Here is a 15,661-nt window from a genome sequence, read left to right on the forward strand (position 1 = left end):
GGAATTGAACTCATGCGGAAGTGGCTTCAGATTCTCAGTGCTGTGCTTTAACCCGCTGCGCCACCAGGGAGGGCCAAATTTTAGATTTTTTAAGAAAATTTAGAAATAGTTCAATCAAATGCCCACCCACCTCTAGAATTAACTATTATCTCCCTAAGGTATAACACCCATTCTTTACCTGAACAATCCCCATTATAGATGGCCACTACCTCACTATGAGATAGTTTTTATTTGAGGGGCACATTAGATCCACTTATTGCAAAACACAATATTCCAATAAACAATCAAAATATCTTTGATATTTCCAAATTTTACTACTCCAGATTTGATCTACAAACTCATTGCATTAACAATCAATATGTGAACATATATTATGGAGGAGAACAAACCAATTTTAGAATATATTTAAAAATATAAAGTAACAAAAATAGGACAAGACCATATTGTATTAAAATAAATAGCTGGTGTGTTTCTACAACCAGTGTATAAGCTATAATATTTTGGGCTTTGTGGCAAATTAATGGAAGAAAACCCATTTTCTAATGCTAGAATGTACTTAGATATTTAATTATCAGAAGGTTCATCCTACTATTGAATTCTTTATTCCCACAATTAATTCTTTGTATTACACAGTATTTCTAATTTCTGGAGAAACAATAGATCACTTCCTTTTCCATTGAGTCATGACTTTAAATTTTGGAACAAAACTTTGAAATAAGGGTAAAAACTGATCTAAGAATTTAGAAAGTTCTATACACTAACTTCAAAGTTAAATTGTATATGAATATTTAAAATCAGTGTCTAGGCTCCTATGCAGTCAACTTCCATAAAAGAACATAGAACGAATACACTGCAAAACAGAATAAAATATTTATTGCCATCTATTTCAAAAAAGCAGAGATCTTGTTGAGTAAGTGACAAGTAGTTAAAATAGGTAAAGTACATTAAGCTTTCTAATGTATGACTCTTTCAAGATTGCAAAATGAGTTGAACTTATTTATCCTAGAGACTTTAAATAAACTATCTTTAAAATGGTAAAATGGAATAATTGGAAAATACAGACGTTTACTCTTAAATCTCTAAGTCTTTCAGCTACAAAAGCAAGGCAAAAAAAAAAAAAAAGAAGAAGAAGAAGAAAGAAAGAAAGAAGAGGTCATACTTTATTTGAGAGACAAATGTTAATATTTGTCTGCTCCTCTGCCCACCTGAGCCTATACAGGTGCTTCTTTCCACCTGCTCTCTCCCTCTGCAGGGCAGCAGCCTTCTGCCTGCCCGTGACCATGCCGAGACTTCTCTGCATTGACCTACCCCAGCAGAGACTGCTCTCCTAAGGCCATCTGCCTGCAACCATGCAAGCCTCTCTGCAAACCTGTCCCTTTCAGGACTGCTCTTCCAGCCTGCTTGTACCTATGCAAGTGCCATTTTCTCTCCTGTCTCTTTCTAATAAAATTACCCTTTAAATATAAAATATTTTTTTTAAAAAAGTGAAAATGAGTGGGGAACTTCTCATAGAAGGATTCTATAAAATGTGTGTAAGAGGCTTTCTTTTAACATTCCTAGCTTCTAGTATAAAACAATACATATTAGTTATATAAATCAATAAAATCAATTTAAGAAATCAAAAGTGTGCATTTATTAGACATAAAAGGGTAACTTAATTAAAGTCTAAAACTTGTAGATTTTTTATAATGTTTCAGTATCTCAACTAATTACATGAAAAGAATAGATTCAGAGTGTTTCATTTCTCACTCTATCCAAGCTATTAAAGCTACATAACCATTTTCTTCTTTTTAGCTTGGAAAACAGGATGGTAATAACCATAACAATAAAAGTTATTGAGCTCTCACTTTATGCCAGGCTCTATTTTAATTGATTTACATTAATTAACTCAGTTAAGCCCCATAATGACCCTATGAGAAAATTACTATTAGTTCCAACTTTAGATGAAAACACTGAGGCACATGGACTTCAATTACTACTCCTGGGTCACAAGTAGGAAGTGAATTCTCATCCCAGAAGTATGGTTCCAGGGTTCGCCTCAAGCATGACGTAATGTCTCTTGCCATACACAATAGTGTGTAGCTCATAGCAAGTTCATAATCATTGTTTTTCAACTGATCCATCAAAAGTGCAAAAGAATAATTTATAATGTACCCATACTGTTATGAAATATAACTACGTCCTTTTCTGCAGATTTCAAGATGAGAGCATGTTAACAAAGCAGCTCAGAAATCAAAGATGTACTTTGTAGTTCTTACCCTGTAAAGGAGAGAGAAGTATAACAGTTGCAGCAGGTACATAGGCCACGGGCAGAAAATGTAATCTCTGTGTTTCAGTTTCCTCACTCAAAAAACTGGGTTGATAATGTCAAAGGTGATGGTTACGGTGGTATCCATGCTATGCCTAGGGTTAAAGTGAAAACTAGAAAATGTAAACTCTGCGTTTCAGTTTCTTCACTCAAAAAACTGGGACAATAATGACAAAGGTGGTGGTGATGGTGGTATCCGTGCTATGCATAGGGTTAAAGTGGAGACGACCTGCCTGGCACAATAGTAAGCACTCACTGGGTCTTAGATAGATATTATTGTCATCATTACAGCTCACTCTCTTTATCTGACTTTCTTCTTAGTACACGACTCCTCAAGGCTAAGAAATCATTTTATTCATTCCAAAAAGAGGTTATTTGAGCTGATTTGCCTGTCTTGTAAAAGGTTGAATCCAATTGCTGCGAAAGGGGAATCTGCGAGCCTGTTCATTCTCATTAGCTCTTGTCAAGGCTTGCTAATTCCAGATTGTTCTGAGACACTAGGGAGAGTAGGAGAATCACCGAATGCAAATTTTCATGTGCTAGATGCCCTTGAAAATCAGCAATTCTATTGCCTATTTCCTTTACCTGGCTCAAAACTCTGCTTCCCAAAGTACTGAATGCAAAAAGGATACCTCTCACAGATTTAGACAGGAGCTGGGCAAACTGCATTCTGCCACGCACACGCTGGTATTCCTAAAAACTAGCTGCCTCATTCTTTCATTTTAGCCCTCCTAGGATGCATATGGCAAGTCAATTCTGGTGATAAGTTGTCCAGAACATACCCTTCAAGTGATACCTCCTTCCATGTAGTCTAGTTTCTGGATCAAATTAACATCAACCCTCACATATGCCAAAGGCAAAACAAACAGACACCACTGGTCCTAGAGGATTCTTCTTTTTCCCCCAGACCCAAACATACCTGCCCTAACCCTGGTCTGCAATTACACAATTTTAAAAAGTAGTTATTACTTTTACTGTACAGATAGCACTGTCTTTTTAGAATGATACCCTTTTCACCTCAATCACTACCATTTGGGTGACAGAATGCAAATAGCTTTATGGAACATGACCTACAATTAATATTTAAAAGAGGAAAGAACAAGCAGGTGCCTTTCCCCCTGTGTCCTTTTAGAATCTACCCTGAAAATGCAAAAAGAAAACATAATACATATATACTTATAAAAAAAGATTGAGCCTTTTCAACAAAGACTGACAGGGTAATGCGTAAGACTTTTGCTTGACATCGCTTCATTTTGCTGGCATACTTGCTTCATAGAATCAATGTTCTGTGAAGCAATAGCTTCCAAAACTAGTCCAAAAGCATAGATTTACTCTAGAAGCTAAGGCAGTGAAGTGCAGCTGCAAGTGTACAGCTGTAAACACCTGAGTATGAATTCTGCTTCTAACATTGGCTACTCATAGGGATTGAGGTTAATGATTTCATCTCTCTGAGTTTCAGTGATATGAGCTATAAAGGATGTACACTAAAACTTTTGCCTAGGGTTCTTGAAGGTAAGTGATTATAGTAGTGTATCATACTTTGCAGAGAACATAGCACATGATGTTTGTTCACAAAATCATGGTCATTAATACAACCACTCAATAGTCTATACCACTTATTTGAACTATGTTTAGCAATAAGAAATCATTTTGTTTAAATGGGAAAACATAAGTATTTTTTAAACGGGAAAACATAAATTTCAAGGCTCATTTTTAGATGTTAGAGCATTTTTCCTTTAACCCTGATATAAGAAAAAAAATTCCATCTTCTTATTATAACTCTAGACTTCGATTTAGTAAAGGCAGTGGGAATAAAAGGGAAGGTATTACACAAAGGAATGAGTAACTCTGCAAAGTACTAACATCTCTCTATAGTGTACTTTATAATTAAAGCTTGCATGTGAAAACTGATTGCCCACTCCCCCCAGGTCTTTGGGATCATGCTTTATAAAAATCTTCCACATGAAATAGCATTCTCCTCTACATGACCTGGTAAGTATAAGACCTTCCACATGATTTTTGAGGGTACTAATGTGTATATAGCTTTCGGTATTTTCTTCTGTATTTATGACTCCATCACATAATCTCACTTAAATGTGCTGTCTGCTAGCTGCCCTGTTCCTCTACTTATCTCTTACCACACACACACTGGCCACTACTTCATTTTTCAATTCCACAACATGATTTCCAAACACAAGTGAAGGTATATAGGGATAAGCAAGGGAAGTAGAATACAAGACAGTATAAAACCAAGTTAAATCTTAGACATGTTTAAACTTCTTCCTATGGGCATGTGCTATACAAGCTTTTATCCTGTCTAATCCCATCCTATCCCACTCTATTAAAAATTCTGGACCCACCACCAAACTGTTTTTACAACTAATGAACAGGACCTCCTCTAGATCCCCTATATCTGTTCTATTTTGAGCAAAGATTAAGTTATGATCGTGATGAAAATCTTGAAAAAAACAGTTATTCTGCTCAAAAAGTTCAGAGATCTCCTTTTTTAGATTGTGAAACTTTATGTAACTTAGCTATTTAAGTCATTTTTTCCTTCCAGTTACTCACATTTCACACACACACACACACACACACACACACACACACACACACATATATACATGTATATGCATATGTGTGTATGCATATATACACACAAGTGGATTTAATGAAATATACAGAAATCAAATTCAGGCCATAATGGTGATAGCACAGAGATTTAACAACTAGGCCACCATGAAGGCACTATAAATGAAAAAAAAAAATAGTTGAGTGACCTTCTTAAGTGACAGCTAGTAATTGGGTCTGCTCATTTCTCCTTCTTAATCTATGAAAAGTATAGTAGAGTAAATAACATGTAAATTTGTATTTCCTAAGTGAATAGTATTCACTTTAATATTAAATACAGATTATGCCCTCACTCTGATCTACACAATTAGAATATACAGATCTGAGCATAAGGGTATCTAATTTTTAAAAATTTCTCAGCAAAAATTGGTATAGGCCAAACTAAATGCAATATTTCTTTAGCTGTTATAAATTGGAGAAAAAGAAAGAGGGGAAGGGAAGTTGAGAAGGGGAAAGACAGAGAATAGGAATGGATGTTGGATACCAGGCCTTCTGAACATTTGCGTATTTGAGTAAGGATTTCATTATATTGTTTCAAAAGGATTTGAGGAAACATAGAAGGCAAAAAAAAAAAAAAAAAGAACATTGTATAATTGCAGATTAACCAAGAACAAAGACTGAGAACCAGAAAATCAGAAAAGAAAAAAAAAATTAGTTAATTGGCTTTAAATCAGGCTTTAGTCCTTTTTGCAAGTAAGATGAAAGTGTTTTATTTTTTTTTTTAACTTTGACACCATTAAGTTCTAATTCTCTGGAAATATGAACAAAAGAGGAGTTATCACCTAGATCATCATTTTCTAAGTCATTACTCAAGGAAATTTCTTATGCATAGCATTCGAAATGTGAGCTCTATCAGTCTAGAAGACAATTTTACACCTTTTATCCTATCCCAGCAATAATTATATAATTATAGTAACAAGCCAATTGATTATCTACTGCGCACCAAACATGATAAACAGATGACTCTATTAACTGCTCATGAAACTTAAGATTCATCCCCCACTTTATGGAAAATAGAACTAAAGTTTAAAGATCATAAGCATCTCATTCAAAGACATACATGATACATGGAAAATTAGGATTCAACCCTTGTTGGCACTTCATCACTAGTGCTTGTGCTCTGTTGACTTCCAGATAAATAACAGGTGAACTGACTAAAGAAATGAAGCAAGTGTGAGAAAATGGACAGGAAATATAATATGTGAGAAAAAGCAGGCAGCAATTCACCTGGAAGGGAAGGTGGACAGTCCTTTTGCTGTGATGCAATTTGATTTGAATCAACAGAGGACCTATCTCTCAATTTATGTTTTGCCCCAGATAACAAATATTCAGGTAAAAATCATACTAACAGAGGTTTGGGGTTTTTTCAGAATAGTTAAAAAAAAAAAACAAAACTCATAGCACCAGTTTCTAAAACATCAACATTTATCTTCTGACAGGTTAACAAATTACTAATTTCCACCAATTTGTGGATTCATTAGCATTAGTTAGACAAAAGTATAAAGACGTTCACTTGAAAAAATCACTTATTTCAAATAAAGTGGACATTGGTGAACCCCATGTTGCCTTCATGATCTGATACTACTTTTCTATGTTCAGTAGATGTACATAAGGTTGAAATTTATTTTTGTGTGAATTTTGTGGATAAACACATGTAAGTGTTTTATTATATGATAATTAGATTATGAGTGAAATATATGAGACAGTGCTTTACAGATTGAAGGCCAGTAGGATGTAGACCCATTTTTCAGCTTAGCTTCCTTCCCCATAAAGAATTTGGATTCCTGGATTTGTCTCCCAAATCTTAAACCTGAAAATAAGTCCAGCATTAATAATGTGACGTTTTACCTCCTTGGTGGCACAAGGGGTTAGGTCTCGGCATTATGAAGCTATCCGAAACCACTCAGCACAAGTTGTCTGCCGACCTACATGGCACAGCAGACCTCTCCTGACCCACCCATTGTCCCCCTCAGTGATGTATTTCAGTCAATCTGCCTGTTTTGTTCCCCATTCAGTCTCAGTTAAATCTTCCCACTGCCCCCATATTTCTGGCCTAAACCCCAGCTCTTGTATGCATAAATAAATAAAAATAGACCTTTTAAAATACAATAAAACATAAATAATGTGCTGTGTGACTTTCTTTGGTATAAACTGGTAAATTCTTCTATAGATGTTAATACCTTGTTTATCAGATCATTTTATGCACAAAATGCATTCTACTATACACACTGATTTTCTTTCATTTTGCTTTATTCACATTAGAACAAGGCACACAATGATTTATTCTTTGTAAAGCCTAATATTAGCACAATGCTTAGCACTTAATGCTAAGAAATATCACTTTTCATTTCTTTCCAAACTCAGACCTTTTTATACTTACTATTCATGTCTCTTTGCTTTGCACTTCTCTTTTAGCCCATATTCACATGTTCCCAGCACTGCCTTTATCTCCAAGTAGGAGATGATTTTGATGTTGCCTTCTTGATAAAGAAGCCCAAACAAGGAAATATTTGCTGCAATTATTTTCACAGGCACACATATGTTAAGTAATTTCTGTATTTACTCTTTGGGTAAAGATGGCTGTGCCCATGATGTTCATATGAGTCACCAGGAGAAGTTGCACACTTCTTTCCCATTTTAAAATAGTAATAATTCTAAACTTCTTGAAAGACTGAGATATAATGGATCCTGTAGGATGTGGACTCCTTCTGAAGATGATTCTGAGATACTTTACATGATTAGAAATTATAGTCTATTCTGTGAGAGCAAAGGATGTGTTGTAAGTGATTGAATAGAAATACTTCTTCATTCTGTTTTGCAAGAGTTTAGTTAAGTTTCAGATGCTGTCTCTCTGTTTGGAGTATCATCTACTGCTGCTTGCTTTACTTTCTCTCAATGTGTTTTCTACCTGGGATATAAGGTATAATGAACACCATGGTCAAATGGCACCATGCCGCCGAGGCTGATATCTAGCACTTTTGGTGGTTGTCAGAAAACAGAATCCCTTTGTTCTGTGTTTAATAGCTAAGATGTGGAATCTGCCGTGGCACCTGCCATTTTATACAACTCTCTAATCTTCGTCTTTATTAGCTGTCTGGCAACATCATCACACTGGCTGCTTGGTTTAAATCGTGTTCACTCTTGTAATATAAAAAGACAAGAGACTGTCCCTGAAGATATAAACTTAGTCTCTTGTATTATAGACCGCTATTTTTTTTTCAATGTAATTTTCCTCGAAACAAAAATTCTTTTATATTTCCACAGGAAAAGAGACTATCTCTTTGCCTCCTAAGTAAATATTTTGCATTACAATTGTCCAGATGTGCAAGTTGCCTACTGAAGCTTTCTCTGCTTAATGACTAATCCTTTAGATCAGTTGTTTAAAAAGACACATGCTATAGTATATATTCTCATTCATTTACTTATTTATTTTATTCATTCAAATAACAGTTATGGGCTTGTGCTATGAATCACACACTATGCTAGGTGCTATGCATATCAAAAAGATTAGGATGCTTTTATTTGCGAAAACAAGCAAGCAAGATAAAAGCACAAAGACATAAATTATAACACAATGTGTTAAGTGTTATGATAGAAGTATTAGCCAAATGTCTTGGAAACAGAGGGATTCCTGTCTCAGTCTAAATAAGGAAATGCAAGATTTCACAGAAAAGGAAGCTATTTGAATTCATCTAGTCAGTGTGTGCTAGAGAGGAGATAAGGGGAAGGGCCATTTTCAGTACAGGGAGTGTGGAAAGTTTAGTATGGCTGGAACAAAGAGATATTGGTAGCAGAAGATCAGGGCAGGGTTTTGAAAATGTCACTTGACTCAGAATGTGAGAAACTAATTGGATTAATTAACTGGAATTAATGCCTATGCATTGTTTGACCAATAAGGATACAACTAAACATTAACAGTTAGATCTGGGTTTCAGAGAGAGTCCCATCTGCATACAGGCTGTTTAGTGAGACAAGAAAAACCATTATTAGAAGGGAAACCTGCCAGCATCCTCTGATACAAGATTCAGGGGTCAGATACCTGTTCCAAAAAGAGGTTCTAGCAGAATAGTGTGAGGGCTGAATGCAGAAGTAGCAGATGAGGAGAAGGAAGATGATTGAAGTGACCTGGAAGAAAGCTAGAGTAGAAGGGAAGAAGAAGATCAGTCTAACTGGAAATGAAGACTGGCTTTAAGTAGGATTTCTATACTTCTTTAGAAGTTTAATCTTAACCTTTTACAGTTACAGAATAAGGACAAGAGCTAGGAGGCACAAAGTTCTCAAATGTCATAAGTCCTTTTGGCTTCTCACATCATCCTCTTTTTCCTTGAAATATAACTTGGGTAAGGCTTGTCCAGAGAGAGAAAGGGCAGGTGTTTCCAGTCAGAGAATATAGATAGAGGATGTGTTTGTGACTCAGAAATCTTGGAGTCCAGAGAAAATGTGCATTCTGAGTTACTCCTTTCCAGGAGAGCTGCACTGCTTTCAAATGAAATGTTAGGGCTTTGCTTTCATTGTTTATGGGGTCTTCGAACTTTTAATAACTTGAGGTTGATTTGGCTCAGGTTGTGGAATTCTACAATACTTGCTTTTTTCTTATTATTCAAAGACTATTTTTTCTTGCAATTTCTGCAGCTACCATATTAATAACCACGGTCTACTTCCCTAGTAGTCTGGAGTAGAAACAGAGCCTTGCATCACCCACTCTGTAATAAAAGGAATGTGAATCACTTCTGAATGCTAGTCTTTCCTCTCTATTGCACCAGATACATGATCCTTAGTCTATGTTCAAACGGCTGTACTGTTTTAGAACTCACAAGTTACGTATGCCTTGGGACAGCCATGCTTTACAATAGTTTTCTTCCTATATTGAGCTGGATATGCTTACTTGAGCCTTCTGGCTTCTTATATTACCACTTGGAACTTTTGGCTTAATCATATCTCTCTTCCATATGAGACCACTTCAGCTATTTGAAAACAGGACACACAATTCTCAACTCCTTCACTAAGAAAATGACAATGAATTCTGGATGATTCACTGCTTTGTGTCAGCTATTAAGCTGGTCTAATTCACCAACAAGTCAGCAAACAAAGCAACAAAAACAACATAAAGGCAGATATGATTTTCTCAAGGCAAAGGAAAAAGGCAAGATTAAAGCTAGAGTAAACTAAAAAATTGTTTATACTAAAAACAGTTTTAAATGTAGCTATTAATAATACAGCTTCATCATTATAAGAAAAACCAAGCGATGCTATAATAATATATTAATAATACACCTATAGTAATTATTACTATAATTATTAACTAGAAGTGAACCTGCTTAACTAGAAGTGAAAACTTTGCTCTGTCCAATACTGGCATAATTTTGAATATATCACTATCCTTACTTCTGTCTACAGAATATGCATAGCTGAAATAAGATTTAAAAACATTTTGGTACACTTACCATTTCCAAAATATGCTTTAGCTTTTAATCTCTCTCATTGAAAAACCTGCAGAATGTGCCAAGCTAAATACGGAGAGATAGATGGGAGCACAGAGGAAAAGTTTCAGGGACTAAGTTGAACTACAGTCTACAGCCATACCACCCTGAATGTGCCCGATCTCATCTGATCTTGGACACTAAGTTAAACTACAATGATAAAATGCTATATAAACAGAGAGAGGAAACACAGACACAGACAGAGACAGGCAGACTGACCAATAAAGGAAAAAAAAAAAAAACAAACCTGTAGGAACTAGACTTAAAAGTAGCTTGATGTTTTGACAGGTGAAGAGATCTGAAACATTGTGCATAGTGAGGATTTGGTGGGTGGAGTGAAGGGACTTGTAAAGGAGCTGCTGTGAATTGTACATCTGACCACTTTAAATGATTTAAGTAAACTGAATATTGGAATTTCTCCTTAATTAATAATTGTCTAATTTTTACCCTGTAAATGACATTCTATATGAAGCAGGGAAAAATACGTTATTTATGGTCTTTGAAATTTCTGGTGCTCAAATCTAATACAAAGCTCCTGGTGTGAAAATACTGAACTGCCTCGACATGGAAATAGGAGCTACATCCTGTTTTCAAATACACAGAAAGGACAAAAGGAAATTAGATTTGGAATATGTAATAAAAAGGAAATTAGTTTTTTTATTTGTAATCTTTCTTCTGTATTTAAGAAATTGAGTCCATTCATTCTAATGTTTAGCCTCTGGACCCTTTTTGCTCTCTGCCCAAATATATATTCATATTTCAAAAGGCACTCTCTAGCCTCACCAGTCTATCTAATTGTTTAGCCTGCAAGTCATTAAACACAAGTAATCCCAGCTAAATGAAAATTCTTTGATGTTTTTTTGACCCCCCCACACACATTCTTCAATGTACCCTTGTACCAATACATACTACTGAAATAAGTTTATTTTTTATGTATTTATTATTTCTTTAATCTAGTAGCAGAACTGGCAAAAAGAAAAGGAAGAAGGAAAAGGAAAAATAATTCCAAAATAAAAACAAAACCTAGCTATCTCTACTCTTATGTAACTCATGATATAGTCAGGGAAATAAGACTGTGAGAAGTGCTTCACAATTGAAGTGACAAATGAATATTTCAAGCAACAGGATGGTAAGGATTGCATAGTTTCCATTGCCAAATAACAACTTTCTTATACACTTTACCATCAAGTTTGCACAGGTCAGTGGTGAGGAGGTAGTTACAAAATGGTTACTGTTGAACTATATGACTTAGACATTTGCTAACTTGTGGGTCTGTATTTCATTATTGGATGAAAAAAAATATTCAAAATGAACTATAGTTGTAAGAATATTTTTGATTTAAAAATCTGTAACTGATCCCCTTTTAAGAGAAGGGTTACTATATGTAACCAAGCTGTCAGAAGCATGGATGTACATGGGCTATTGTGGGGATAGAATGGTGTCAAAGGCAGATTTAAAACTAGGTCCCTTGTTTTGTTCTTCAAGTAAATATTTTATTATTTCCTGGATGTGTGTCTAGAATGATAGTAATTATATTTTCTTTTTAACTACTGTACATACACAGGATTGAATGTAATTAGTTTTATGATTATCTGTGGAATTCAGTGTGAAGAACAAAACTCTATTTCAAGCCAATGATTTTCTAGACTTTATAAATGATAATCTGGTTACTGCAGACCGACACTATTGTTTCACCCAAGCATATTTATATTGTTTATATTTAAATTCAGTTTTGGATTTTGCCATTTTAGAGGTCAGATTAAGAATATTTTGGGTTCTATCCCACTTTACTTGGGTTATTACACACCTAGCAATTTCTGTTACACTGAGTTAGGTTGTCCTTTTCTCCATTACATCAGAGAGGGTTCTTTCCCTTAAAAACAATGTTTGTCTTGGCCCTCCCTGGTGGTGCAGCGGGTTAAAGCACAGCACTAAGAAGCTTAAGCCACTTCTGCATGAGTTCGATCCCGGCCTGCCCTGAGGAGATCCACATGGCGTGGCAGATCTCTCCTGACCCGCCCGCTGCTCCCCTCAGCAGTGTACTTCATCGATCTGCCTGTTCTGCTCTCCACTCTGTTCTTGGTGAATCCTCTCACCCTCCGCATCTCTGGCCTGTACCCCAGTTCTGTATAAATAAATAAATCTTTAAAAAAATGTTTGTCTCATTTATTAAATTTATCATGGCATGTTTCAAGATGAATCCAGGGCTTTGTTGTGAATTTCCCATCCTCATGCCATAAATCTAGAGGACTATGGAGTATTGACTACTCAAGGAGATTGAACTAAGTGTGCTCTTTTCTGTCAGACCCCTTGTCTTTGGTCTCTCCATGGCCCGAGCACACAGAGGTTGCTACTAGATGGATTGTGCATATTGGTGACCTGCTCTGAGGTGACAGCCCAGTCAGTTCACAGAGGGCTAGCTTTCCTCATCTATTTATCATAAGGACAATGTATAGCAACCTTACATATTTCATCAAGAGGGTTCTATTTCCACTCCTCTATTCTTTTCTGCCCTTCAGATCTCCTTTGAGTGCCATGGTAGAATGACTTCCAAACCTTCGTGAACTTTTCATCTCCCCTTCTTTCTGTAGACTCCTCTACCTCCAACTGTCATTTCTCATGTCACCATAAAAAAAAAAAAAAAGGGACTCTCTACACATGAAGGACAGACCATGGTATTTTCTATCTGAACACAATTTGAAAGCTGGCAACAAAATCCTCCTTCCATTAATTTCCTCCGCTACTACGGATTCTCTTCTCCTCCTATCTGTAATCACTCACATTGTGTATTGCTTTCACTTTGGTAATATTTACAGATCACCTTCTATTAAGAAAAAAGTAAGCAGTTGACTACAGCAAAGTGTCAAAATTGGTTATCTATATTTTCAACATAGGACACAGTCTTCCCTAATAATGAATACAACACTTGTAAGGAAACATTAAAGATCACCATTTCAGAGAAAGGAAGATGTTGCTAGCCACCAATAAAAATATCTCATTAAAATAGTAAAAATAAAAAGGAATAACATGGAAACAATCATCTCCTACATCCTTACAATATATTAAAATGTAAATCCATGTTTCATTTATTCTTCAACAGCTTTTTTTCTGTGTGAAAATACTCTTATTTTTCTCATTTACCTCTGAGTAAATTGAGGATTAGAGATGTTAATATGTTAATAAATTAGTCCAATATAAAAATAGTAGATGGATGGAAGAAGATTTGTAATCAGGCAGTCTGATTCCAGCATCTCAACCACTATTCACTGCCTCTCTGAAAGTAGAAATAATGGATTGATGGCTGAGATAATTTAGACTATTTTACATTAGATTAAATTAAATTAGATCGGAAGATAGAAAGTAGAATCCCCAATTGTGACAGTTATGTTTCTGAAAACGTTCCAGTACAGCATTTTGTGTTGAGAAACTCAAGACTTTACCTTAAAAAAAAAAAAAAAAGCAACAGAGGAAATAAAAAAATGTAGTATAGTAACAGGATACAGTAATACAAAAGGCATTCGTGAAGTGCACTAATGATCATAAATAATGAAACAGCCCACCCTACAGTTAAGAAAATATTTATTCATCTTACATTATTAGTATGGGGAGTGCTCTACTGTTAATTTACATTTACCAATCCTTGTTCAGCAGAATATTTTCAGCCTCTGCCTCCTGTGAAATCTGATTCAATCCAATTCTGCCACTCATAGCAATTGCCATTTTATGTGTTTGGAATGCTTGGCTTGTTTTAAAATTTATAGCAATAATATGTTCACTCTTGGAAGTCTTAATATTGTTCAAATGGTACAGAGAAAGAATACCAATATACTAGAATTCTGAGGAAGTCTAACTAATATTATATTTATTGTATGCAGATTGATATAATACCCCTGATGGTTATTACATATTATATATATATATATATATATATATATATATATAAGAAATATATATATATATATACAAGAAATAAGAAAGGATATTACATAGTTCATTATTATATAAAGAGGAATTATTTTCTTATTATCACTGAGATGATTTCCTCTTTGCCCCAATTACTTGGGAGTAGACATAACTCAGCAAACATTTGCTGAGCAGTGTTGTAGAAACTGCTCATTTATCACTTATGGGAAATTAAATTTTAAATCTGTGATGATAGGTGAAAATTTGTTAGATATCAAGAAGTGTCAGAAAAGGTAGTCTATTGGGAATATAATGAAGGTCATCAGTGGAAAAAGTATGAACAGAGTAAAACCAGAAGACAGAATGTAGCACACAATACATATGTAATATGCATTCACTAAAAGAAAAATGGTGGTAGGTAGATGGAATGATGAATAGATAAAGGAAATGAAATCATAGATTTGTGGATGAATGTATAGATGGATGATAGATAGGTAGAAAAATATTGAATATTTCCAAAGATTAAATCAGGGATTATACTTGTTTACTTTATTGTATTTTGATATTTTTACATTTTACATTTTAGTATCCACAAATAAGGAAAATAAAACTTGGTATTTCTATTGCTATTTCTGCACAGTTAAGGATATATATTTCTCAGCTTCATTCATATTGCTTCATACTAGTGAGAGACATTAAAATATCATAAAAAGTACCAACCTTGGAAGCTGCATTCTGTGTTTCTCATCTCACCTAAAAAAACAAAAAGATAGATTTTAAAGACAAAAGTAAAATTAATTGGAAATGATAAGTAAGATGCTACAGTAGTAAAACAGCACTTCAAAAACAAACAAAAAACACTTTACCCATTTCCCCTTGGCAAAAGAGGTATGTTTCATTGTGAAGAAATACTCAGATAAATTTTGTTCTATCCCTTAATTATTTTAAAGACAGTTTGTGTTTTCTATGTTTTGGGATAGCTTTCTTTTAAATTTTTTTTCAAAGCTATAGCAATTACAAATGACAAATATAAGAGGGCATTTACAAAGAATGTTAAAACTAAATTATATAAAATAAGAAATATTTAGACAGCACTTAATCAACCATTGAGAATTTGTCATCATGAAAAGATTTTTGATAAATTCAGACAAGAACATTTTAAGAGGCTATTGCAATTTAGTCTCAGGTTCTGTATTTCTACTCATGAATGCTGATTAGAACAAAGCTTTTGCTTCTTTTCCCTCCGTTCCCCCAATAATCTGTTATCCCTTATGGACCAAGTGATTATTGTGTTGTTTATAATAACTGTTCTACATTCCTTATGGAAATTGTAATTATGATG

The 15,661-nt window shown here is 34.7% G+C and overlaps 1 protein-coding gene across 2 annotated transcripts in view; it reads right to left on the minus strand.

Moving 5' to 3' along the window:
- The window catches only part of LINGO2 (leucine rich repeat and Ig domain containing 2), a 1,074,912-nt gene that overhangs the window by 340,577 nt on the left and 718,674 nt on the right, over positions 1–15,661 (minus strand). For both annotated transcript variants that reach the window (XM_012721335.1, XM_004677707.2), the window contains exon 6: positions 15,040–15,072. The gene's annotated coding sequence lies outside the window, so the exon portion shown is untranslated. The remainder of the gene's footprint in view (positions 1–15,039; positions 15,073–15,661) is intronic.

The sequence above is a fragment of the Condylura cristata genome, unplaced genomic scaffold (genome assembly GCF_000260355.1).
Source record: "Condylura cristata isolate star-nosed mole 26May11 unplaced genomic scaffold, ConCri1.0 scaffold00006, whole genome shotgun sequence".
Lineage (NCBI taxonomy): Eukaryota > Metazoa > Chordata > Mammalia > Eulipotyphla > Talpidae > Condylura > Condylura cristata.